Consider the following 26280-nt stretch of genomic DNA (forward strand, 5'->3'; position numbering starts at 1 on the left):
CTCGCCCTGCTTTGGCTCATGCTTGGTGTGCTGCACTCACTGTCCTGCACCCACTGTCCGACAATCCCCAGTGAGATGAACCCGGTACCTCATTTGCAAATGCAGAAATCATACGTCTTCTGTGTTGCTCATGCTGGGAGCTGTAGACTGGAGCTGTTCCTATTCAGCCATCTTGGCTAGAGTCCCAAAAATCATAAACCTATTTTGTTTCTTTGTAAACACTCTGATTAAGAATAATTCCCAAATTTCTATTTTTAATTGCTTTAATATGAAATCGTTTCACAGTCTTTTAAGAGATTTTCCTCATTGATAACTGTATATGTTCTTTATTTGAACCATGAACTTTAGGCAGAACATGAGTACCATTCTGATAGAAATATGTAAATACCTAGCACTTTCAATTATTAATGACAAATATTTCTTTTTAACTTTACGTTTTAATTTTTGTGGTTATATAGTAGGCATGTATATTTATGAGGTATGTGGAATATTTTGATACATGCATACAATATGTAATAATCACATCAGGAGAAGTGAGGTATATATCACCTCAAACATTTAGGCTTTGTGCTACAATTTTCTAGTGTCATTTTCATCAAACCTTTATGTTTCAAGCAATAATATGTCACTCATTGATTTTTTTGGTTGAAATAGTCAATTTGGCTTTCTTCTGACTCTTCCACATCATCGATATTCCAGGCTTTTCTGACTTTTGCACACTATCAAAAAAAATTCTAGACTGTGGTTCATTGTTGATGTACTTTTTTCTCCCATAGATTTAGAAGATTCATTGAAATGCAGAAGTATTAGTCAAAACATAATTGGAGGAAAATGATAAACCAGTGCTTCCTCTAAAGCACAAAGTGTTTCATAAACAATCCTCAGATTAGCCTTGTGACTGACCATAACTCAGGCCCACTGTAAGACAGAACCATGACTGTTTGGCAGATGCTGCCATGATAGCAATCTAATGCCCCAGTGGTATTCTGTGGCATCCTAAAAGAATCAGTGTAAACCAATGAAATGAATATAATTCTTTGTTATTAATCTTGCTGTTTAGCACAATTACAATTCTATTAGTTACCAAATGATATGAAATTGTCTTAATTTATAAAGACAACAACAACAACAAAAAGCAGTGTGGCTATTTCAGTACTGAACTGTTAAAATGAAGTTCTGAGAACATAAGAACCAAGACAGTATGACTGGAAGCAGGTAGACTTAGATGGCAAATTTAAGAATCTAAGCAAATAAAGAAGGAAATATATTCTGTGTCAGATGGCAGTGAGTGTCATACAGAAAAATGAAGCAGGGTTGTTGGGAGACATTTAGGTTGAATTTTCTGTTTCATGTTGGAGAGTCAGAGAAGACTTCCAAAAAATGTCAGTAACATCATTCTGTTATGATAATTTACTGAGCTACAAATTTATAATTTGTGTACTTTTCTGTGTACTGTTTCAAAAATATTTTAAAAATTCAATCATCAACAATGTTTCAACTATTCAACAGTTTTACTTATTTAAAAAATTAAAATGTAAAATTCATGACTTTGAATTATTTTTGTGGTTTATGCTTATCTTGTGGACTGTTATAGACATTATATAAAGTAATATATGTAGTTTTATTATTTATGACTGAGAAAAGAGGGACTACTGAGAACTTTGAAAACTATTAAATCTTCATGCAGATGGTATAATATAATACTAAAGAAAGAGACTAGAGTTTCAGCCAAAATTTTGAACATTGTTTGATGTTTTCATTGGTACTGTCTCCAAATAAAAGTTCCTCTGGACAATGTAATAATTAGGTAAGTCATTTTAATCATTTTAAAATTATATTTTCTCAGTAAATTTTATATTTACTTCTAGTCAACACATAAATATCAAGGTGAATTAAATAGTATGTCTGAGGAATTAGAAATTGTAAATTGGAAGAATATTTGTGACAGCCAAATTGGCATCTCTTGTGTTCTAGCTGCAGAAATGGTTTGTAAATTGTATCAGGTCTTAGATATTTACCTTAATGGAAGTTATAAAATGGAAATCATTAAATATTTGAAAATTAATTTTTTAGCTAGGTTTGGTTTTTCTAAATGATATATTTGACAGAGATGCCAGTATTCCCTTTCCTTTCATAAAAGACGTATCACTAATAAAGCTGATAGATTAATTAGATAAACAGTTCAAGTAATTGAACGTATAAAACAAAACAAAGGATTCATAAAAGAGAAGTGAAACTAGAAATGAAGAAACATAATATACTCCTTGAAGCAAAACAAAGTAACGGTTCTAAAGGCTTAGATTGAGATTGTCTACAAGTTATATGAAAATGCGCTTGTTGTAAGATGATAAACATGAAACTCAAAATAAAATTTTCCATTCCTTTCAACTTGTTGAGTCCTGAAATTTGGCGCAAAGATAAGTGCGAAACATTATGAAATAGCAGTACAAAAATAGTAATAAAATCAAGATAACAAAATCACATTCTAGTAAATACTTAACAAAATCTAATAAATGATTTTCCTCATTTAGTAAAAAGTAGAGAGATTGAATATATGTTTTTAATTTGTTATTTTAAATTATTATGGACACATAACACGTTGTATGCTTGTATCAAAATATCACATGTACCCCCAAATAAGGTATGCTTTTATCAAATTGTACCCTATTTTTGGGGTACATGTGATATTTTGATAAAAGCATACAATGTGTTTTGATCAAATCAGGATAATTGGGATATCCATCACCTCAAGGATTTATCATTTCTTTATGTTAGGAACTTTCCAATTCCACTCATTCGTTATTTGAAAGTATAACAATGAGTTAATGTTAACTGTAATCTCCCTATTATGCTACCAAATACTAGATCTTATTTCTTCTATCTTACTGCATTTTTTGTACTTTTTAACTATCCCTATTTTCTCACTCTCTCCCTACAACCCTTTCCAGCCTCTGGTAACCATCATTTTACTCTCTCTCTGAGTTCAATTTTTTTTTAGCTTCCATTTATTAGCAAGAATGTGCAATATTTGTCTTTCTCTACCTGGCTTATTTCACTTAACATTATGTCCTCCAGTTTTATCCATGTTGCAAATGACAGTATTTCATTTTTAATGGCTGAATAATATTCCATTGTCTAACTATGCCACATTTTCTTTATCCATTTATCTACTCATGGACACAGGTTGCTTCCATATCTTAGCTATTGTGAATAGTGCTGGAATAAACATGAAAGTGCAGATACCTCTTTGATATATCATCTTCCTTTCTTTTGAATATATATCAAGGTGTGGGATTGCTAAGTGATATGGTAGTTCTATTTTTAGTTTTTTGAGGAGCCCCCATACTGTTCTTCATACTTACTGTATTAAATTACATTCCTACCAACAGTGTATGAGGGTTCCCCTTTCTCCATATCCTCATCAGCATCTGTTATTGCCTGTCTTTCGGATAAAAGCCATTTTAACTGGAGTGAGATGATATCTCATTGTAGTCTCAATTTGCATTTCCCTGATGATTAGTAATGTCAAGCGTTTTTCACATATCTGTTGGCAATTGGTATGTCTTATTTTGAGAAATGACTATTCAGATTTTGCCCTTTGATCAGATTACTTTTTCCTATTAAGTTGTTTGAGCTTATTATATGTCTTGGTTATTAATCCCTTGTGAGATGGGTAGTTTGCAAATATTTTCTCCCATTCTGTGAGTTGTCTCTTCACTTCATTGATTGTTTCCTTTGCTGTGCAGAAGTGTTTTAGCTTGATGTGAATCCCTTCTATCCATTTTTGCTCTTGAAGTTTTACTCGAGAAATCTTTTCCCAGACCAATGTCCTGGAGTGTTTCCCCAATGTTGTTGTCTTCTAGAAGTTTCAGTTACAAGAATTAGATGTAAGTCATTAATTCATTTTTTTTAATATTGCAAGACATAGGAGTCTAGTTTCATTCTTCTGCATATGAATATCCAGTTTTCCTAGCACCATTTATTGAAAAGGCTGTCCTTTCACCAATGTATGTTCTTGGCACCTTTGTTGAAAATGAGTTGACTTTGGATGTGTAGATTTATTTTTGGGTTCTCTATTCTGCTCCAATCATCTGTGTGTCTATTTTTCCTGCTGGTGTCACACTGTTTTGGTTACTATAGTTTGAGACTGAGTATATTAAACTCTCATGTAATACTAAAAGAGTATAAAAACATTTTGAATGTAATTATTGTTTAAGAGATACTCAGAGAGGATTCAGCACTATGAACAATGTTATCTTTGTTAAGAGACTTTTAACTTGTTGAGGTTACATCTTTAATGGAAGTATTCATTAAAAATACAAATATGGTGCTCTCTGTTAAAATCTGTCAAAATGTGACACAGAAAAAGGCATTTATCTAACAGCTGTATCAATCAAAAAACACCCACCACCAATTTCTAAAATAAACTAATTATTTTGAAATTACAAGAATGATCTAATAGATAATTATTCCTATAGCTTGTATCATTTAGTATTTGACTTAGAAAATAAATTTTAATGTTTTAGACTTAGAATTTTCTATATCTCTACCAGTTATTAAATATTTCTAATACCATACAACTTATCACCTTCTAAGTTAATACATGTTGTCTTTATTTGTTGTATATTATTGTGGTTTTCTGTAAATTAGAATATAAGATCCTTAGAGTCAGACACTTTCGTCTGTTGCGTTCTCTGCTTTTTCTGCAGTACTCATAGAAGTAACTAGCACATTACAGATGCTTCATTTCATCCTTTCAAGAGAACACATACGTTTTTACATATTAATATAACTAACATATGTAGTCATGTACTTAGCTATAAAACATATTTAATTTTTTAAAAGTAGAAAAAGCATTCTCTGATAGAAAGCTAACATATTGGAAATAAATAATAAAATAACATAAGTACTTGTAACCTTTAGAACATGGTAGAAATAAAAATCAAATTACTTTATTCCTGTAAAAAGACAAAATGTGAACACTTCAAACCAAACCCATGGGAGACAGCTAGAGCAATTAACAGAAAAAATGCATAATTTTATTTTGTTATTATTATTATTTTTTAAGGCAGGGCCTCTGTCACCCAGGCTGGAGCGCAGCTGCTTGATCACAGCTCAATGCAGCCTGGACCTCAGGGGCTCAATCAATCTGCTGCCTCAGCCTCTTGAGTAGCTGGGAATACACATGCAAGCCACTACACCCAGCTACTTATTTTTTCTTTTGATAGAGATGGGTTTTGCCATGTTGCCCAGACTGGCCTTGAACTCCTGGGCTGAAGCAGTCCACCTGGCTTGACCTCTCAAAATACTGGGGTTGAGGTATGAGTCACCATACCTGGCCAAAAATGCATACTTTTAATATCTTCATTATTAAAGAACAAAAAGACTAAAATCAAGAAATCTAATATGTATAACGCTAATTTAGAAGATAAAGCAATTAAAAATCATCCAAAATATAAGTAGCATAATCAATAACTTTTCAAATTAACAGAATTAAAAATAAATATATTAGAAAAATGAATTCTGAAGTTGTCATTTGAAAAGGCCAGTAAAATATATAATGCTTAAGTGAAACAGTGAGAGAAAAAAAAACAGTTGAAATTAGGAATGAAAAAAATATATACAGTTGAACCTTGAACAATGTGGGGGTTAGGGGCACCAAAATTTTGCACACTTGAAAATCTATGTATAAATTTTGACACCCCAAAAACCTTAACTACTAATACCCTACTATTGACCAGAAGCCTTACTGATAAGATAAACACTCATTAGTACATATTCTGTATATCTATTATATACTGTATACTTACAATAAAGTAAGCTAGAGAAAATCATAAGGAAGAGAAAATACATTTTTATACTGTACTGTATTAGTCAAAACCATAAGTTTTTGTCATCTGTTTACAAGATGAACCATCTGTCTGAATCAGCCGCCAACTGTTGCTGCAGACCTCACTCTACGGTATATAACAAGCAATTCAACTTTCATTGTTTGTCGTGACTTTTCTCTGCTTCTCAGGAGTTCTAACTTCATTAGTGGCACGTTGTTGAGCCCCATGGGTGGTTATTCAACGTTTACAATATTGCAATAAACACAATGAAAAATTTCTGAGAACTGTAGGAGATCAGTCTTTACTGTGATACATAATTTACTGGAGAGACAAGATGCTTACGTGACGACTAGTGTCACATGGTATTTTAAGTGAATACTCAGGACACGGGCTCGCTGCAATAGCAACAAGAGATAACTACGAAATTTTTACAGTGTTACAGTACGTGTTGCAGTTAATTTTATGCAGTTATGATTTAATACTGCATCTTTACATTTGTTTACGTTTCTCTGAACTGCAAATGGTGCCATGTATGGTCTGTGAGTGATCTTGTGTGTGTTTTGATAAATTTTAACTTTTTATGATAGATTTGTGTGTATGTAATGGTAGTAAATGATAAAATAGACTAGTATCTACATATATCGTATACATTCATGACATGCATCACTTGTCCTTAATATTTTCAGTATCTCTAGGCTACATGTTTCATCTGTAAGTTTTTTCAAATTGTCATGAATCTTTAAAAACCCCTTCAATGTATTTATTTAAAAGTCTGCCTCTAAGTGGACAGCACAATTTAAACCCATGTTGTTCAAGGGTCAACTGTACATCCAGAGATACATTTCCTCATGAAATTGAAGCAAACACATATAAGAATATTATGTGCAACTCTTTGACAAAAACCTTAAAATCTAGAAGATGCAGAGAGTATTATAACAATTGTTATGATGGTTAATTTTACATGTTAACTTGACAGAGTTGCCAGCTGCATTTTGCGGCCACTTCAGACAATTCATTTTGTAAACAGATGACATGAACTTATGGTATTGATTAATACAGTACAGTACTAAAAATATATTTTCTCTTCCTTATGATTTTCTTAATAACCGTTTTTCTCTAGCGTACTTTATTGTTGTTATATAGTATATAATACATATAACATACAAATATGAGTTAATCAGTGTTTATGTTATCAGTAAGGGTTTTGGTCAATAGTAGGGTACTAGTAGTTAAGTTTTGAAACAAATAGCTGATAAAGCATGCTTCTTGGGTTTGTCTGTGAAGATCTTTCCAGAAGACATTAGCATTTGAGTCTAGGCATAGACTGAGTAAAGATCTGCACTCACCAATGCGGGTGGGCATTATCTAATCTGTTGAGGGCTTGAATAGAACAAAAAGGTGGAGGAAAGGCGAATTTGCTCTCTTTACTTAAATTGGGACATGTATCTTCTCCTGCTCTTGGACTTTGGTGATCCTGGTTTCCAGCCATTGGATTTGGACGGGGACGTTACGATATTGGCTCCCCTAGTCCCCAGGCCTTCCAGTATGGACTGGAGCTACAACAAAGACTTTCCTGGGCCCCAGCTTGCAGAGAGCAGATCTCGGACTTCTCAGTCTCAATAATTACTCATATACTTTTAAAGATATTTATATATATAAAGATATATATATCTGTATTTACATATATACATAAACATTTTTATATATAAAGACATGTGCATCTATATATGTAAGATATATAGTTTCTTATCTATATATCTTACATATATAGATACACATGTTTTTATATTAAAAAACTATATAAATACATAAATATATATTATATATTTTACATATATTTTAATATATATTTACTGTTTTCTATCTATAATATATAAATATATAAACATAAACATATAAATGTATAAAAATATCTTGCATATGAAGTTCTTTATATATATATGTAAAAATGTGTGTGTGTATATATATATGTGTATATTTTCCTATTGGTTTTGTTTTTTTGGATAGTCCTGACTCAGATACATATTAAAAATTGTCTAGCTGGGCATAGTGGCTCATGTCTGTAATCCCAGCTACTTGGGAGGCTAAGGTGGGACGATCACTTGAAGTCACGAGTTTCAGAACATCCTGGACAACATAGCAAGACCTCATTCTCTTAAAAATAAAAAATTATTTGGGCTGTAGTTCCATCTACTCAGGAGGCTGAGGCTGGAGGATCGCTTGAACCCAGGAGTTTGGAATTTGAGGCTATAGTAAACTGTGATTGCAAAGGTGAGCTCTTAGAATGGTGTTTGTTCTATCACTAAAGTTTAGACAAGTAAAATCACAGATGTGAAATTTGGGCCACAGCCATCTAATGCCATCCAAGGGAGTAGAAGTCTTACACCAAGACAGGACCTCCTCTATTATGAGGCGCCTATAACAGGTTTGCATATAGTATCATGCAGTTACACTTCTGATTCGATGTACAGTCATCCCTCAGTATCATGGAGGAATGGTTCCAGGAACCCTCATGGATACCAAAATCCACAGATGTTCAAGTCCCTTATAAACAATGGTATAGTATTTGCATATAAACTATCCATATCTGCCTATGTACTTTAAATCATCTCTGGATGATTTCTAATACCTAATACAATGTAAATGCTATGCAAATAGTTGTTATACAGTATTTTTAAAAGTTGTATTATTTTTATTGTTGTATTGTTATTTTTGTTGTTGTTTTTTTCCCCCAAACAACTGCAGTTGGTTGCATCTGTGGATACGGAACCCTTAGATTTAGAGGACCAGCTGTAATTCCTCACATCTTTAATTCCATATTTTAAATAATACAGTCAACATCTTTCTTCTCATGAAAGTTTGTCAGAAGAGAGAAAAAGTGACGGAATTTCTATTTTAAGTATTAAATTCTCGGATTATTATATCTTGTTACAGATTAGAACATTGAAAATTTGTTTTTTTCCCATTTTATTCAGTTGTATATATTAGAGTCTACCGCTGAGAAATGGACCTGCCCTCCTTGTGCTGAGCCTGCAAAGCTGAGGTCCAGACTGTGATGCATGATAAGTTAAACACATCAAAGTGATAAGGAAACTGTGACGGGATTTCTTGGCACTTAGGGCCACTCTCTTTGCTGCAAATGCCAAAGACCAATCTAAACTTGTACCTGCATGTGTTAGCAAAACTGGTCAGCAGACTTTAAAATACAGTAGTCCTCCCTTATCCTCAGGGAATACATTTCAAAACCCTAGTGGATGCCTGAAGCCACTGAACCCTATATACACTATGTTTTTCTATGTGAAAACCAAGTTGACTGAGGGACTAATGGTCAGGTAGTATATAGAGCATGGATGCCCTGGACAGGTTTGATTCACATCTCAGGTGATATGGAGCAGGGCGGCATAAAATTTCATTCATCTCTCTACTCAGAACAGCGTGTAACTTAACATGTATGAATTGTTTATTTCTAGAGTTTTTCATTTAGTATTCCATTTAGTATATTCCATTTAGTGAATGGAGTGTTCCATTTAGAATGGAATTCTGGAGTGTTCTATTTAGAATGGAATTCTGGAGTATTCCGTTTAGTATTTCCATTTAGTATGGACTGAGGTTGACCAAGGGTAACTGAAACCATAAAAAAATCATTATCACCAGTAAGGGAGGACTACTGTAATTTCTACTTGCAGTATCTTTCTTATTTTCATCATAGTATCAGAAAAGATATTTTTAGTGGAATTTGATAAATAAGGAAACTGAGGTTCAGGGAAGCATAATGATTTGACCAAAGTGATGAAAACAGTTGAAGAGCACAAAAACCCAGTTTTTCTAAATCCTGACCAAGTACTTTTCCCATTATTTTCCTGTAATTCTGTCAGTACTTAACAATTAACCTATAACTATGTCATATCAGAGATCTGTGGTTTTCAAAATCTGTTCAGGAAATTAAATTATGATTGATTTGTAAAATTTATTTCATCATCAGAGTGCATTTTTGTTTATTCTTTTTCTGATGATTAAATGCAATGGGATTCTCCAATGTATTTGTGTCTTAATTGCTTTGAGGCTCATTAAGTAGAGGATTTGTCACTGTTTTATGCAGCGCTGTTGAAAAAATCATTTGGAATTTATATTAACAGACTGGTTGGGTGTGAGAAACACAGTATCATCAATGTTTACTTGGAGGTAATAACAGAGTTTTAAGTTATGTTACAAATGGATTCCCGTTATACAGGACCAATGTTAAAATGATAATTTTCTATGCACATATTAGATATATTTATAGGATAAATACATGTGATATATCTTGTAAGCCTAGAATTATCACCTTACTACATCTCAACCCAACAATCACTCCAAATGATATGTGAAGCTCATGACTCCAAAATCTATACCTCTACTTGGGCTCCTGAGTGCCATGTTCTGTTTCAAATCTTCAGTTGCATATTTTTTTGTGTGAATTTCCTTTTTGTACTTCAAAATCTACCTAGCATAAACCTGACACCAGTCAGTCTCCCTGTGCAAACCTGCTGCCCCCTTGTTCCCCAGCTCTCTTTCTTCTCCTTCTTAGTAACCTGGAATCATCTTTACTTTCTTTGTCTCACAGCATCAAAGCTTTTCCCCTAAATGTCCCACTGAGTTTATCTGTGAAATGTCTCTTTCATTCATCACATCTTTATAATACTTTAATCAAACATGGATAGGGCTCAGTATATGCAGACATTAACATATTTAATCAAGTGACTCTCTGGGGCCACAAAGCTATTTAACCCTGAGAAAGCATTCAAAACCAGGTACTCTGGTCCTAAAGGGTCTTAGTGACTGCATTGTGTTGCCTCCTGCTGCCTGCCCATTGTAGTACTACCAACATGATTCAGCTTTGTTAATAGCCCAGATGGTCTTTCCTGCATCTAGTAACTCTCCTTTTCCAAACCATCAAAAAGGGAAAAGGGGGTAAAGGGAGGGAAGGGAAGCACACAAAAAAAAAAAATTATCTTGTTCTTATTATTTTATCTTCCTCCTGCTTAAAACCTTCAGACACTCTCATTACCTACCCCTTTCCTTCCTCCGCTCAAAATTCTCCCAATATATGCCTTTCCTTTATAATATGATCCCGACCAGCTATTGTCACTTTCCTTCAAGTAGCTCCTTTGATCGGTCTCATCTGATAAAGTGCTCTGTCCTGCCTCAGTACCTTGTATCAGTGCTGTTCCCTGCTTTGGAATGCCTTTTCTATGTCATACCACATATTCAGTGCTACTGGTTCCTCAAAATCAAGTTCCTCTTTTAAAGCTCTCCTCCATAAACATATTTTGAGTTTTAAATTAAGTAATCTCTTGCTCTCTCTTCTTGTGCTATCACAGCACCTCATTTATAGTACTGTATGTAAATAATTCTAGGGTATAGGGAAGATGGAGCCCATGAAAATGGAAAGAACAATTCAATTTAGGATATAGAATACTCCTCTATGGAATGCCGGTGTTAAGTAAACCACCTACTTCAGTCACCTTCTTTTACAAGTAAGGAACTTAAGATCTTATGAGAGAAAGGGACTTGTTATGTATTGACAGAAACTGCTGTCTCTGATTCCAGGATATTTAATCAATACTATCAGTCTGCCTTATCATCCATAAAATAAAATGCTAAGCAGCCACTAAACATGATGATGGAAACTTTGGAAAAAATATCTATGGAAATGTTCAAAGAAGAAGATTAATAAAATGTTCATTGTATTTGATTTTATTTATATAAGATTATGTATGCATATGCACAGATGTGTGTGAGGTGTGCATGAGAGAGGAAAAAAAGAAATAGAGACAGAGAAGAGACATCTGTCGAAGAATGTTCATCTAAGTTCTAACAATGTTCACGTCTGCGTAATGACATATTTTTCTACATCATTTTTGGCATCATTTAAAATATTTATTGCAAGAATACATTATGTTTATGATTAGAACAAAACACAAAATGGCTGAATTAATATTTGGAAAAGGATAGGAAATTACTTCCTTCATATATTTACTTGGGAGATGCAACACAGATTGTATTAGAGGATCTCTGTCATTTTTTAAAAATGTCCATTTTGATGGTATTTTCAGAAAGGACTTTTTAACCAGGTAGTAAGGACAGAACTGACTACGTTCTCTGTTCCTTTCAAATTCAACCTTAGGTAAATTAACAAAGTTGCTGTAGTTCTACTCCTATTAAAAAGAAAGAACACAATTTCCAAATAAAACATCTGTATTTTTTTTCCCTGAGGTATTTCATGATCATATTACCCAAGAAGATTGAAAGTTTCCTGTGTGTTTCCTTTAACAATCTGTGTGACATGTTTGTAAGCAATTTAAAAGCATGGCCAAAAGGGACATGGATGGACTGAAGGATCACACTTTATAAATTCCATTTAAAGGTCACATTATACCTATGCAGTCTTCCCAGAACCAGGCACACTGTAACTTTTAACAGCATTCCTGATTGACTCACTGAGAATATTTCACTAAATCTCTGACTGTTCCTCATAACAAGGACATGAGGATTCTGTTTAAACAAAAATGTTTTAACATTTTGGGAGCAACAGATTTTTTTTTCATAGGCATGTTCTTTGATTGTTTGTCCTGGTTCCCATCAGTTGGTACACTTACTTCTGCCTAGTTTCAGCATCTGTCCTGCCCACTTAAGAGCCCGTGCCAATGTGCTAATCATAACTCCATGTAGTTTTAATTTGGGCAGCATCTGTTATTTCACATTGCTGAGGCAGTGCCATGTGGTGCCAAGAGTATGGGCCTTGGAGCCAGACAAACTTGGGCTTGTGCCTTGGTCTTACCCATTACCAAGTGACCTTAGATAATATGCTTAACTTATTTGAACCCCAATTTCCTCATGTGAGAAAGAGAGTAATACTAAATCCTGGTCATTGTGAGGAATTAGGAAATCAGTGTATGTGTTTGTAGAGTGTTTAGCAGTGATTGGCATATTGTAGGTTCTCTACAATGTGTAGCTATTAAGAATCTAATTAAAACCTCTTCACTTCTCTCCTAAGCGATACCATGATGCTTTTTCTCTATGATAATTGTGATGTGAAAACTGTTAGGTGGTTCATGGGTCTTTTCTATAGCAATATGCGTCATTTGGACTTTAAAATACTTTATTTTACAAAGTACCTCTGAATATAGTATGTTACCACAACAATCCCATGAGATGTATAAGTATACATACATATATATACACACATACACAAGAGCACACACACAAACATATAATATCCTCATTTAACTGATGAGACCATTGAGGCTAAAATGGTTAAGCCTTAAAGTACTTTAGGTAGGAAGAGGGGAGGTTAGTAATAGAATCCAGGTGTTCAGAAATGAGGAGCAATTGTCTGTATAACACATCCATGTAGCCCCCCAGCTTTTGACTGCTAGTTTACAGCGATGGCTGCAAGTCTTGCTTCAGGTTGGTCATAGAAACACAACTACCTATTCAATTTAAAATATAAAAAAACTTGAGTTCTTACTCAAGTTCTTACTCAAGTATGTCAGGCATACTGCTGGATATTTGTACAAATATCACATCATGTAATCTGGGTAGCAACTCTCTGGAGTAGGTATCATCTCTATTTTACAGATAAGGTCAGTTGACTTGTCTGTGGTTGCACCACCACTAAGGGTTGGATGCAAAAATGTTTGAAAAATATTGGATCAACTGGCCTATAAATCCTAACGAGTTATATACTTTTAGGCTTCTTTTCCCCAAAGACATTGCTTATGTGGAATTCTAACTTTTAGAAGTGAGTCATTTTCATAATTTCTGAGATCAACTAAGCAAATCGAGAGAGCACAAAACTAAACAGCAATAAGAGTGATCAATCTACAAGTGCTCCAAACATATGGATGAATTTCCCAAACATAATGTTGAGTGACAGAAGCCAGATACAAATAGTATAAATTGTATTCCATTTATAGAGAGCATAGAAAAAGACACATCCCATATAGGATGTTAGAAGTAAGGAGAGTGGTTAGTCTTTGGGAGAGGCGGAGGCAGAGGCAGAAAGGAAACAGAAGGGGCCCTTCTGTGTGTTGGTTTCATCTGTGTTCAGCTTACACTTCTGGTATGTACTCTTTTCTGTATTTATTATATTTAATAGAAAGTTGTTAGAAAACTATGTGCTTGATGCTACATGAAATTAACACTAATTGGCTATTAACTTTAAAAAATATGGTTAGATATGTTTTAATTTGGGGCTTCCTTCAGGTTGGCCTTTCAAAGAGCACAAACCCAGGAAGTAGTAAGAATGACCTCATTTGGAAGCCTGGGGATACTGGTAAGAAGAGAAGATTCTAAAACTTCTATAGGGAGTGTAAGCAAAAAGGATTTTTCTGCAGAGGCTCTGTGTTCAAAGAGTTTGCTGAGGAAGGAGTGTAGCAGTGCAGAGGAAAGTCAGCATGCAGTCAGCAACCACCAGCAGAGCCAGGTGAGAGAGCTGATCCTAATGATCCTGGGCACAGGCTAATAAAAGTCAAATAAGCAGCATGACGGAGAATAAGAGTTGAAGCTTTGGATGAATTGGCTTCAAATCTTAACTATTATATCAAGGAAAAGTTACTTAAACTCAATGAGCCTCATCTACCTTTTTTCTCAAATGGGTATCATAATGCCAACATTGTGGTATTAGGAAGATTACATGGGATAATTATATCAAATATATATTAATAGCATAGAATTTAGCAGGTAGTAAATGCTGACTCTTCCCATTCCCTCATCTCCACACTTTGGATTTTAAAATAAAGATTAAATGTGAATATTTGGAATCAAAAGGCAAGGGCTTTCCAGGTATCAGGAAGAAGATATGCAGTGCAGAGAGGTAGCGAGACACAGCCTGTGTGCTGGGGACAGGTAGAGTTAAGATTTAGGCTGGGGTAGGCTTATGGAGGTTCTCAAATGGCAAAGTTCAGATTTTGTGTTTTAGGCCCTGCTGAGCTGTTAAGCAGAGTTTCACTTAATGCGGGCACTGAGGATGGATTAAGATTGGAGAACACCTGAAGATGGATATGGCATCATGGAGGTTCTTGTTTCACTCCAACGATGAAGTTGAATCTGAGTGAGGCTTTAATATAAAATAAAAAATAAACCATCCCCCAAGCTGCATTGACTTTATGGACCCAGAATCCCACTTGAGAGAAATAATGTAGAAATTTGACATCAGCAGGATTACATTTCCCATCTTTCAATCAGATTTATTGAGTATCAACCACAGCTCAGCTGTCATGCTTTCCCAGTTCTGTTTGGATTAAAGCTATTCTGCTCAAAAGGTTAAAAAAAAACCACTGACAGTGAGCTGCATGGAAAATCCTAACACAAATCACTTGTTGTCTCCCAGATACTGCCTCTGGCACGGTTTTTCTGGGTCAGGCTCTTTATGAAGACACTCAACCTTCTCATGGGAAAAAAAAAAAAAAAAACAACAAAACCCAAGAGTTTTAAAACAGGGACCAAAAGGAATAGCGTGTTTCAGTCTTCTACTCTGGTGCAATAAAGAGGCTTAAGAGGGGAAAATGTTTCTTGTTTCTTAGGAGTGAAGAATAGCACTTTTACAGTGAATAATATATGCCCCCCACCCCCCCCAGCCCCCCACCGCCCCCACCCCCACACAAACACACACTTTTTTTTTTTTAAGTCATTTGGTCCAGGTGAGCTTTTCTGCTATAATCAGGATATATGTCCCTGGTGCTCTACTCTCAGAGCGCAACTTACTCTGTAGGTGAAAAACATACAAGCACTTGCTTCCCTTGGTGTGGGGTAAAATGAGACTGGCATTCGTCCTAGGTAACTGGGCATTGTCCCCATTTCTCTCACCTCTTCAGCCAGGGCCATTAACTCAGTGTGGCAGCTTCTGTTGAAAGAAGCCCCAGTTAGTAAAACACTGTGCCAATAAAATAATCATGTACTCTAGGGGAAACAGCCAGCTGTTACATGCCATGCTGGAGTGCTTTTCAATTTGGGGACGACCATCCTTTTCTTAACAATGACTGCCAAGTACAGATTTGTCATTCACTGAAGACGTGAGGAAGCTTGATATTAAGACCTGTTTCTTTGTGTCCTTTCAAAATCAGGTGTAAGAAATGAGAAAGTCTGGGAAAAAATAGAAAAGGACAAGAAAATAAATGGCCTGACTATGTCATTCATAGAGTTATAATGAGGGCTCTACAAGTTTACTACTTGCTATCATCATCAGGATGATTCAGCGTTTAGGAAGATACTCAAGTATACTCTTTTCCCAATTTCCCTGTCTCTAACACATCACCTCTAGCTCCAGCACGAAGATTTCAAAAATACCACTTATTTATTCTCTTCTGTCTTTTTCCTTTAGGACATTGTTTCTATGATCTGAATGTTTGTATGTTACCAAAATTCACATGTTGAAACCCCAGTGAAATAATATTCAGAGGTGGGGTCTTTGAGAGGTGATTAGCTCATGTTAGAGTCCTCATGAACGAGATCATTGCCCTGATAAAAGAGGCCCAACAGCTTGTTTGCCTCTTGTATTATATGAGGATAAATAAAAATGGTGCTGTCTATGGAGCAGAAAGCAAGCCCTCACCAGACACTGATCTGCTGGCATCTTGATCTTGGACTCCTCAGTCTCTAGAACTCTGAGCCACACATTTCTGTCATTTATAAATTACTGCATCTAAGGCATTTTGTTACAGCAGTCTAAGTGGACTAAGACAATCATTCATGTCAGTTTTCCTCTCTGTGCTCTAGCAACAACTCGGACCAGGTCCTCAATAATTCACACCTAGTCTGTGGCCATATTCTTTTGGTTGTCTTTAGTGCCTCCTGGCTGTACATTTCAGCTCAATTCATCTTCTTTAAATGTCAATTTTATTATAACATTTCTTAATTTAAGCTCCTTTAATAGTTTTGTCTCTGAAAGTCCATCACCTGGCTTTCAAGCTCCTCTATAATATGGACCATCTCAATTTTCTACCTTTTACTGTTACTTAATACATCTCTCTTATTTATGCAGACTCTCCATCTGTTCATTAGTCAGGAACTTACGGAACACTCAAGCCCATTCAACTGTGAGATCTGGCACATAAGAGAGTTTCAGTTAAAATAAATCTGTGAATCAAACCTCCCCTTTCCAATCTTTCCTTATGGAATGGCCTTTACTGATCCCAATCCAAACCCAGCAATCTTTCCAGGCCCAGGTGACATTCAAGCTCTCCAGGGAACCTTCTTCTATGCTGCTCATTTTTCTCTGAGTTTATACAGCACTGGCTGTATTTACTGCACCATGAAGTGTTTCATTAGACACCAATTTCTCTTTTAGTTTTATATGTTTTATTGTTTATTTGGATAGTCTGATATTTCAAAAGTGAGCTCAAACTTCGTGAAGAAAAACTACCTACTTTGGGCTATGTTGTATCTTTTTCGTAAGTCCACAATTAGTCAGGACTAGTGAATGATATTGGATAATTTGGTGTGTCTACCCAAGTCAAACTCTCTTCTCCTATAATATACTCTTGCACATAGTTTTGGCTAAGTAAACACTGTAGGCACCTTGAATCTTCCCTTGTAGTTTATCAGACCCAAGCAAACATCTGAATCAAAGTTTGGCTATCTCAACTGCTGCAAAAAGATAACCTGTAATTTGCATTTGGTTTACATACATTGATAAATTGCATTAGGGGGAAGTAGAAAAAAAGAGGTGAATTTGTTGCACACACAACTACTGAGTTATGAAAATGGTGGGCCTCCTGGAGAAGACTCTTGCCCTTTACTAAGGTTTCTAGCCCCAGCTCCTAGAATGCCCAGCTACACCAAATGTCCTGTACTAACATTTTTTGAGCCCCAACATATTCTAACCACACCTCCCTTCATTTTTTCTGAGCTATAAATAAGGCCTTACTTATTAACATCTCTTCCTAGAGAACATACTCCTTTGGGAAGTGACCAAGATTTTCCTCCCTTCCCTGGCCCTCTGTCTAGATCTTTTGGCTTTTTATTCTTTGACTCAGCCATTCTCACCATTTTTCTCATGCTTTCCTTTTCTTTTTCTGTAGGACCTTACTTTGGAACTAGAACTGAGTGAGACTGACATCCCAAGGCAGCAATAAATTACACAAATTTCATGAGCCATAAAATCAAATGAACACAAAAAATTAATTTATCATGGAGCCTTCAACATATTTGTCGTGAGAGTCAAACCAAATGTTTTCCAAAAGACTCCCATGAAATAAATTAAAGACAAAATTAATATGTATCTTCCCTACAAAGACTGAAATAGAGCAAAACTAGAGTACTAAATCTTGTAGGAACAAAAATCCAAACGCCCAATCATATTTCATTTGATTAGATTAAACATTGTTTTTTGCTGTTAAATGCAGTGGTTGACAGTAGTAACAATTTCTCTTGTTTGGATAGTGATTGGTAGGTTACTAGGTCCCTTCATACCCATGTAAGGAGTGGTTAAAAACAGACTCAAAAGCTATGTTTCATAGTGTATTGATTACAGCTGTGTGAGCTCGGGCACATTTTCTTATCTTCTCTGATTCTCAGTTTCTTCTTTTGTGAAATGGGAATAAATTGGCATCTATATCATAGGGTCAAGCAGAGAGTTAATGTCTGTAATATACCAAACACTTAAAATAGTGCTCATGCATGATAAGCACTTTATTAATTTTAGCTATACTTGAAAGCAGTTATTCCATTTGGCCCTCATAATCACCCTGTGAGGTAGACTGTGCAAGGATAATTATGAGCATCTTATTTTCAAGGAAATCAAGACCCAGAGAGAACAAGTGACTGGTTAATGGTAGTTGTATAACACAAATCTAAGTTTAGGCCTTTTCAATTTCAAGTCCAAGGTTGTTTGATGATAAAAATTTGGGTAGACTGTGCAATTTACAGTCATTGCCAAGGAATAACTGCCTCTTATATCAGAGATGATCCCTCCAGTAGCTGTTGTTAGTGGGGACCTTAGACCCTAATGACTGGACCGAGTTGGGCATCTACTCACACTTCAGTCACAATTCCTTTCTAGGGATTTGGCATTAGATAGAGAATAAGAGTATAAATAAGGATAAAACTGAGATAAAAAGAGTGAGAGACCCATGGGGGCTACAACTCAACTGTGTAAACTCAGGAACTCTGGGTTGCCATGTTCCTCTGGTTGCCATACTCCACCAGGTGGCTGGTGAGGCAGAACTGAGAGATCAAAGCTGAATACTGCTTTATTTGCCACCCGTTTTCCTATTTTTCTTTTCATCCCTTCCTAAAGGCTGGCTACATTCCTTTTAAGGGTTTGGTATTTTGCGAGGCTAATGTTAACCATGGGGAGGTAATGTTGACTACTGATTAAGAGCCCTCTGGACTGGGCTATTTGGATTCAAATGCTATGCCTCTCCTTTACCAGCTATGCGACTTTGGTTAAACCTCTGGTGATATGAAAATACTCTGCTCATATGAAAATAGTACCTACCCTACCAGTACTATGAAGAGAAGGTAAATAAGATAATAGCTATAATGCATTCTTAATAGTTCCTGGCAATGTAAATGTTCAATAACTAGTAGCTGTTACTCTGTTTATAATAAATTCCCACTTAAGGCTTACATTAGGTCAAAATGGTCTGCAACTAAAGTGTTTTAGGACATCTCATTTTCCAAGCAATCCAACTTGAAAATCTCAGTCAGTCATCTGACTTCTTTTTTCCCTTAATTTTCTGAATCTAATCAGTCACTAAGTCCTATTGATTCTTGCACTGGGAGCCCCTGCTACTGCTCTGTCCTATATATCCTCATTTCATCATATGTGGCCCACTGGATGGCCCACATGTCTAGCTGTCTTTTACACTCCTCCCAAAGTAAAGGATTATAGGCTCTGAACTGCATTGCAGAATGCAGTTGATCTGCCCTATCTGAATAAGAGCTGTCCATTTCAAGTAGAAAATATGTCTCCTATTCCCCACAAACTCTAATTAGAGAATAGCATCTAATCTCAATCTAGAGTTCAAAGCTCTGCATAATCTGGACCCCACACAGCATTCAGTTCTCATTTCCCAATTTATCCTTGACATCACTTATACTCCATTTTCATTAGACTGATTATTCACTTTTCTTAAATCCATCTAGTCCTTCTGTATCTTGATATCTTTGTTCCCTCTGGAATCTTTCCTGCCTATCACAATCCTACTTATTCCATGAGCCTGAATCAAGGACTTTGTCTCACAAGAAATAATCCTTGCAGAATGTTTAGGCAGATTGAGGAGGGCAGAACTTGGGAAGAAAGATGTTCCTAGCACATCCCATTTTTCTTGCTGTCTTTTGCTTTCTCACTGTTAGGCGGCAAAACTTGCAGACATTGTATAAGACGTAGAGTTCATCTCACAGATAATGTAAACTGACATGTTATTGAAAGGCTACAACTGAGGAATTTGGCCTTTTTAACATCCCCAAACAAATCACAAAAGAAAGCTACAAAGAGGTAAAAATTGGACCATTTAAATTATCTTGTTTCCTCCTGAATAACGAGAAGGCTTTGTGCATGTGTCATCCTTCAAGTCAACAGCTAGTTATTTGGAAAGAAACTATAATCCAGATATGTTGAACAAAATAGTGATGTGAAATGAAAGTATTTTTCCACAAGTCATTAAGTGTGTCATGTGCAAACCATTATCTATGTCCCCTTCAAGGGTGTGGGTCTCATTTCTTAACTTAAGGGAAAAAGACAGTTGGGAACCCACTGCATGTATGTATTGGGGAGAAACCATTTTATTCACCTGCTGTTTACTCTGTGCCATACCAACATTCTTTGCACATTATTAATAATCACTACAGCCTTATGAGTAAGAAACCAATATTATTTGCATTTTTAGTTGATGAAACTGAGTCTTTGGGAGGTAAAGTAACTTGCCACAGATGCCAGTTTAAGATTTTTTTCTTAACTCATGGTACCACTAGTAAGTAGAAGAGCAGGGATTGGAATGTAGGTTTGTCTGACTCCAAAGTCTGTGTATGGTAGAGGTACATCCAATGACACCCATCTTTGACTTCTATTGTCTTCTTATATTTAATATTCATGCATATATATATATATATATATCTGTCTCACATAATTTACCAACCAAATTGGTACACTTTGAGAGTGACAGTAGGTACTATCAAAATTATGCTGGTTATTCCTTTTCACAATTGCCAAGAAAGAACAACAAGGATTTTATTTTTTTTTAAGTTCACCAGGTGGTTCTGACAAGTAGGCAAGGTCATGCATCACTTTCTAAGAGCCTCCTTTTACTTATTCTAAACAAACTATCCCAGCAGTTCAATCAATAAACAATCATGTATTGGGCACTCATTATATAGTAGATACTGGGTGCAGAGGATATAGCCCTAAATACAACAAATCCTGATCTTATAGCACTAAAGGCAGTTAAAGTCTTAATTTCCAGGTAGGTCAATCCTGGGAGAAACACTGACTGTAGGATAAACTCTTGTGGTTTATGAGGAACAAGTCCCGAGATTTTCACAAATTTTCAAATGTTTGAAGAGAGAACAACAAAGCCAAGGTGAAGGTTCATTCATTAGCTAAGTATAAGAGGTTTTCAAGTATATCATGGAATAGTTAAAGCCAAGACTGTAAAATTTGTGAAAATAAAATTTCTGCTAAGTTCACAATAAAATAAAAATTTGTTATTACCTTATTTTTTATGTTGTCTGTTCCCTGACTGACAGCTGATATTCAAAACATATCTTTACATTTGCAGCTTTCTTATTTGTTTGTGTAATTATTTGATTCATCTTTCCTCCTGGATTAGATGGCCCAAGAGAGTGACAACTACATGTTTCTTTTCACCATTGCATCATTAGTGCCTAGCACTGTGCCTTACACATAGTAGGCAGTCATAAACCATCTGTTGAATGAATGAATGCATGAATGAATGAATGAGAGAGACACTTGTCCTAGTCATCATATGAGAATATTCACATTCTAAAGAATTTAGAGCACCTACAGGTAGTAACTTTGGGAAACTTCACGTTTCCCCTGATGAGTTTAGTATTACTAAATCATTTATGGAAGGCAAGAAAACCTGTCACAGACTTTGTTAAATTAATATTTTTAACAGGAATTAAACGTTATAAATTAAAGGTGGCTTTTATTTTAAGAGAAAGCCAAAGGTCACACAGTAAATAAGAAGACAATGAACATATTTGCATATAAATTTTGGTGTTAATTCCTGGGAAAATAGCCATTGCCAAAATTCTTTCCAGAGAAGCTGTGAGTTTACATTCATTTGGATGAGATTTTTTCCACTTTGAGTGTGTGACTGTTGTGTATGTTGAGTAGCATTCTTTTTCTCTGCTTCTTGTGCTTTTAGGGGGCCAAAGATCTGTATAAATTCCTTGGTTATAGATAGCCTTCATGTAGTGGTTTTCTTAAATGCTGGTTGTTTGTAGATTGTAGCAACAGTGTACTACATGTGTGAGCAGGCTTGTTGTCTCTTACAGAGATGGGAGGTGGAGGTCTCTGGAACTTTATTCCTCAGTGCTGTGCATGTGTGTCAGCAGGAATTATATTGGCTTTTGCAGTTCACTCTACTGGCCTGTAGGTGGCACTTTCAAGTATGAGCTGCCTGAGTGCTCTATAATGGTGTCAGGAGAAGTTGTGATGACACACATAGGTTGACCTTCAGGCTAATAGGTGGCACTTGCAGGTGGGAGGTAGTTGTGGTGGTGGCCGTGGAAATTTTACTTGACCTTTGTTAATGAGGGGAAGTACGAGAGTATCCTTGGCAATGGGCTGGACCCTGGAGTTTCCAGGGGTTCCTGTCCTGTGCTCTGCCACCCAGGCAGCTGGAGGAAGCAAATCTGGGTGGGGCTGGGACAGGCAAACCTGTGACCATGCTCTCTGAGGCGAGCACAAGCCCTAATCCTGGCACGGCTGTAGGCACAGTCTCAGGCAGCTGGGGCCAAGGGGCTGACGTGCCTCCCCTGTACCACAGAGTCTGCTTAAGGCAAATTGGGTGGCCTGGGGTTTTCAGCCCAGCAGGCAGCAGTGGGACTGGCCCAGCTCCCACACCCCTGGTGCAGCAGGTCTCCCTCCAACATTCTGCTGCTGACAGCAGGCCAAAATGGTTAGGCTAGACTCAAGCTATCTGCATTCAGATCACTTAGTCATTCCAGGTGTTTTGGGCTGTGAGACTCCCTTGAACAGAAACCATGGCTATCAGGCCTCACCCTTCCCAGTCTAGTCTTATGAAGGGAGGGGTACCCATCTCCCATGACACTACATGAACCTGTGCTACACTTTTCTCTTTGTTCTGATGGGGGGTTCCTCCCTGACTCAAGATCGCCACGAGCGGGCTTTGTCTGCCAGTCTAAAGGTCTACACGGGTCATGGAACTCTCCTGTAGCTAGGATCTCAGAGGTCTATGGCAGGAATGTTATGCCCTGAGGTTCCTTCACTCATCCCTTCCTTGGACCTGGGTCCAGGTCTGGAGGCTGGTCCTGGCACCCAGCAATGCTGAGCAGGTAGCCCTGCTCCCTCTCTCTTCACTCATGGTGTCTTCTGTTGCCTCTTTATTGAATTTCAGTGTTCTCTTTCAAAAAATCTTTTCAACGTGTGAATGTTTACCTGATATTTTGGTTCATCTTTGTGGCAGAGGCTCTTCCTGGCTGCCATCTGGAACCCTTCCCTCCAAAATGTTCTAATTTTTTTCCTTGCTCTGTTGTTTTTCTGTGTTCCTCCACCACCCCCCTTTCTCTCTCTCTCTCTCTCTCTCTCTCTCTGTGTGTGTGTGTGTGTGTGTGTGTGGTGAGTGGTGTATATGTGAGTGTGTGTGTTTCTTCTTTATATAATCTCATAATGTGGAATTGCTGCTTTGGAGAACAAAACTTTCTCTCTCTTGTTTCATCTCTTATCCCAATAGGAGAGCTAGTTACTTCTATTTTCTTTTATCCTGTTTCTAATGGGTCTTAGGGTTCTAATAATAACACTTACAGTGTGAGAGTGACTTTGAAAAGGAATCCGAAGAAAATAACAAGTGTGATGTTCACTTGTTCTGAATCTTGTATATGAGGGTTTATCAAAGTTGAAGAGATCATTTTCTCTGGTGGAGCTGGCCTAACTTGGAGAAAATATGTTAGTCAATGTTTGGCTGCATATTGACAAGTGTTCCCTACTAGATTGTACAAAGAGGTTTTTGGTTTTAGTTTCACAGAGATGAAAAGAGATATTTTATCTCTAAATTTTTAGATATCACTTAAATTTTAGACACAGGGAATCTTGAGATTAAATGATACACAAGGCAATGTATATCCTTGTGACAATAGCCAACACAATGCCTGACACATAAAAAGTGTCAGTAAGATACAAGTTTTCTTCTGTACAAAACATAAAGCATAAAAAGTATTAGTATCTTTTTTGAGGTCATAAAACATGACAAAGAATTTTGGTTTTAGAATAGTATTGCCAGGCCAAGCATTGCTGCTCAGTACATGCTAGTTGTGTGATCTTAAGTTAAATAATCTTTCTGTACCTTGTTTCCTCAATTTAAAATAAATCCAATTCTGTAGCAGTTTGTGTTACGTTTGGAATATACAAAGAAAGCCCAAAATAACAGTGGCATATTTCCTTCTTACGTAAAAAACTTACAGAGGTGGAAAAGCCAGGGAAGGTATAGTGGCTTCTGCTATCATCAGGAATCCAAGCTATTCCTATTCTGCATCCTTAGCAAGTGACTTCTATACTTAAAATCACTCTACAGTCCAAGGCAGCTGTTAGAGCTCCAATTATTTTGTATATATTCTATGCATCAATACCCTTTAATGAAACTGGGATTCTTTTTCTAAGGATGAATGAGAGAATTGCTAATGTGGAGGAATATAGAAATAGTTGCCATACATTACGTCTTTTTTTGCAGGGTTGGTAGGATAATTAAACAGGATGATGTGTGTAAGATGTCAAGGACAATGTATGGAACATAATAATAGAACATATAAATGATAATTACTGTTGACAAATATTATAAAGCAAATCAGTCACAGAGTCAAAACTTACGTCTAGGACTCCAGATCCCCTCTACATTTCATTTCTCATGTATTAACTAAAGATGAATGAGAAAAAAGTAGTGGAGTATTTACCAGAGGCTAATATATAGTCTTTAATAGGGTAAACATATACTTGATCCTCTCAAGACCTGGAGGTTTACAGGTTCAGAAAGCTGACTTTGTTGATATATGGTTGTGAATGTGTCTCCTAGAACAAACTCACAGTAAACAAGTACATGGAGATTGATGTATGGTTACTAGGATGTCAATTATTAATTTACACTGAGAAGCATAACTTCTAAAGGAAAGGATACTGTAACCTTTTGCCAAGATATTCATTCCATGATGGTGACCTAAGCATAACTCAAAATTTTATGTGAGGATTATTAGTGAATATAATGACAAAACAAATAAAATAAAATGACCTTACATTGGAAATTGCATCATCTGATTACATCATCTTTTGTGTACTATATTGAGGTGATACTTTCTATATCAGTTTTTATTTTTCCCCCATCATCTAAGCCTCTGTCTTCCCCTAAAATTATTAAAATTAGCCTTAAGCAAATTATTTCTAAAATTTTTGATCATTTAATACTGTGTCATATACCTAGGTGTTTGGTCAGATCCACTTAATCTGAACTTCTGGGAACTTCCAGAGAAGTAGCTTAGAAACTTATGTTTTTAAATGTTCCCCCAGATGATTCTGCCGAAGAATTCTTTTAAATCTGTTTTTGGGAATCATTAGGCTAGTTTACAATTTTCTTTTTTGAGATAGGATCTTGCTCTGTCATTCCAGCTGGAGTGCAGTAAGACGATCATAGCTACTGCAGCCTCAAAATTCTGTGCTCAAGAGATCCTCCTGCATTAGCCTCCTGAGTAGCTGGGACTAGAGGCACACGATATCATGCCCAACTAATTTTTGATTTTTTTGTAGAGATAGAGTCTCAGCATATTTTCCAGTCTGGTCAAGCTCCTGGCTTCAGATGACCCTCCTACTTCCACCTCCCAAAATGCTGGGATTACAGGCATGGGCATCACACCCAGCCAGCTTATGACTTCAACATCCTAATGAAGTCTATACATTGATGTGAGAGAGAGAAGGAAGGAGATGTGAAAGGGATAGCCAAGATCTCTCTGAAAGGGTACTTTACTCTGCAGAAAAGTATTGCCTTCTTCCATCTCCTTCAACTTTCATCCTTAAGTTCTGAAGGACCTACTTTCTATTTGTTTGGAAAAAAATGTTATAATGAGCGACACTTACTAACTTTGTCTTCAAGGAGTCCATCAGTACTTAGCAGACATACCCAGTGAGTTAAGATGTGTGGAAAATGACTTACAGACTAAACTGGAAAGACAAATTATGGGGGTAGAGGGTAGAGGAAGGAACAACCACAACTGACTG

Source organism: Gorilla gorilla, chromosome 9 (assembly GCF_029281585.2).
Source record: "Gorilla gorilla gorilla isolate KB3781 chromosome 9, NHGRI_mGorGor1-v2.1_pri, whole genome shotgun sequence".
Lineage (NCBI taxonomy): Eukaryota > Metazoa > Chordata > Mammalia > Primates > Hominidae > Gorilla > Gorilla gorilla.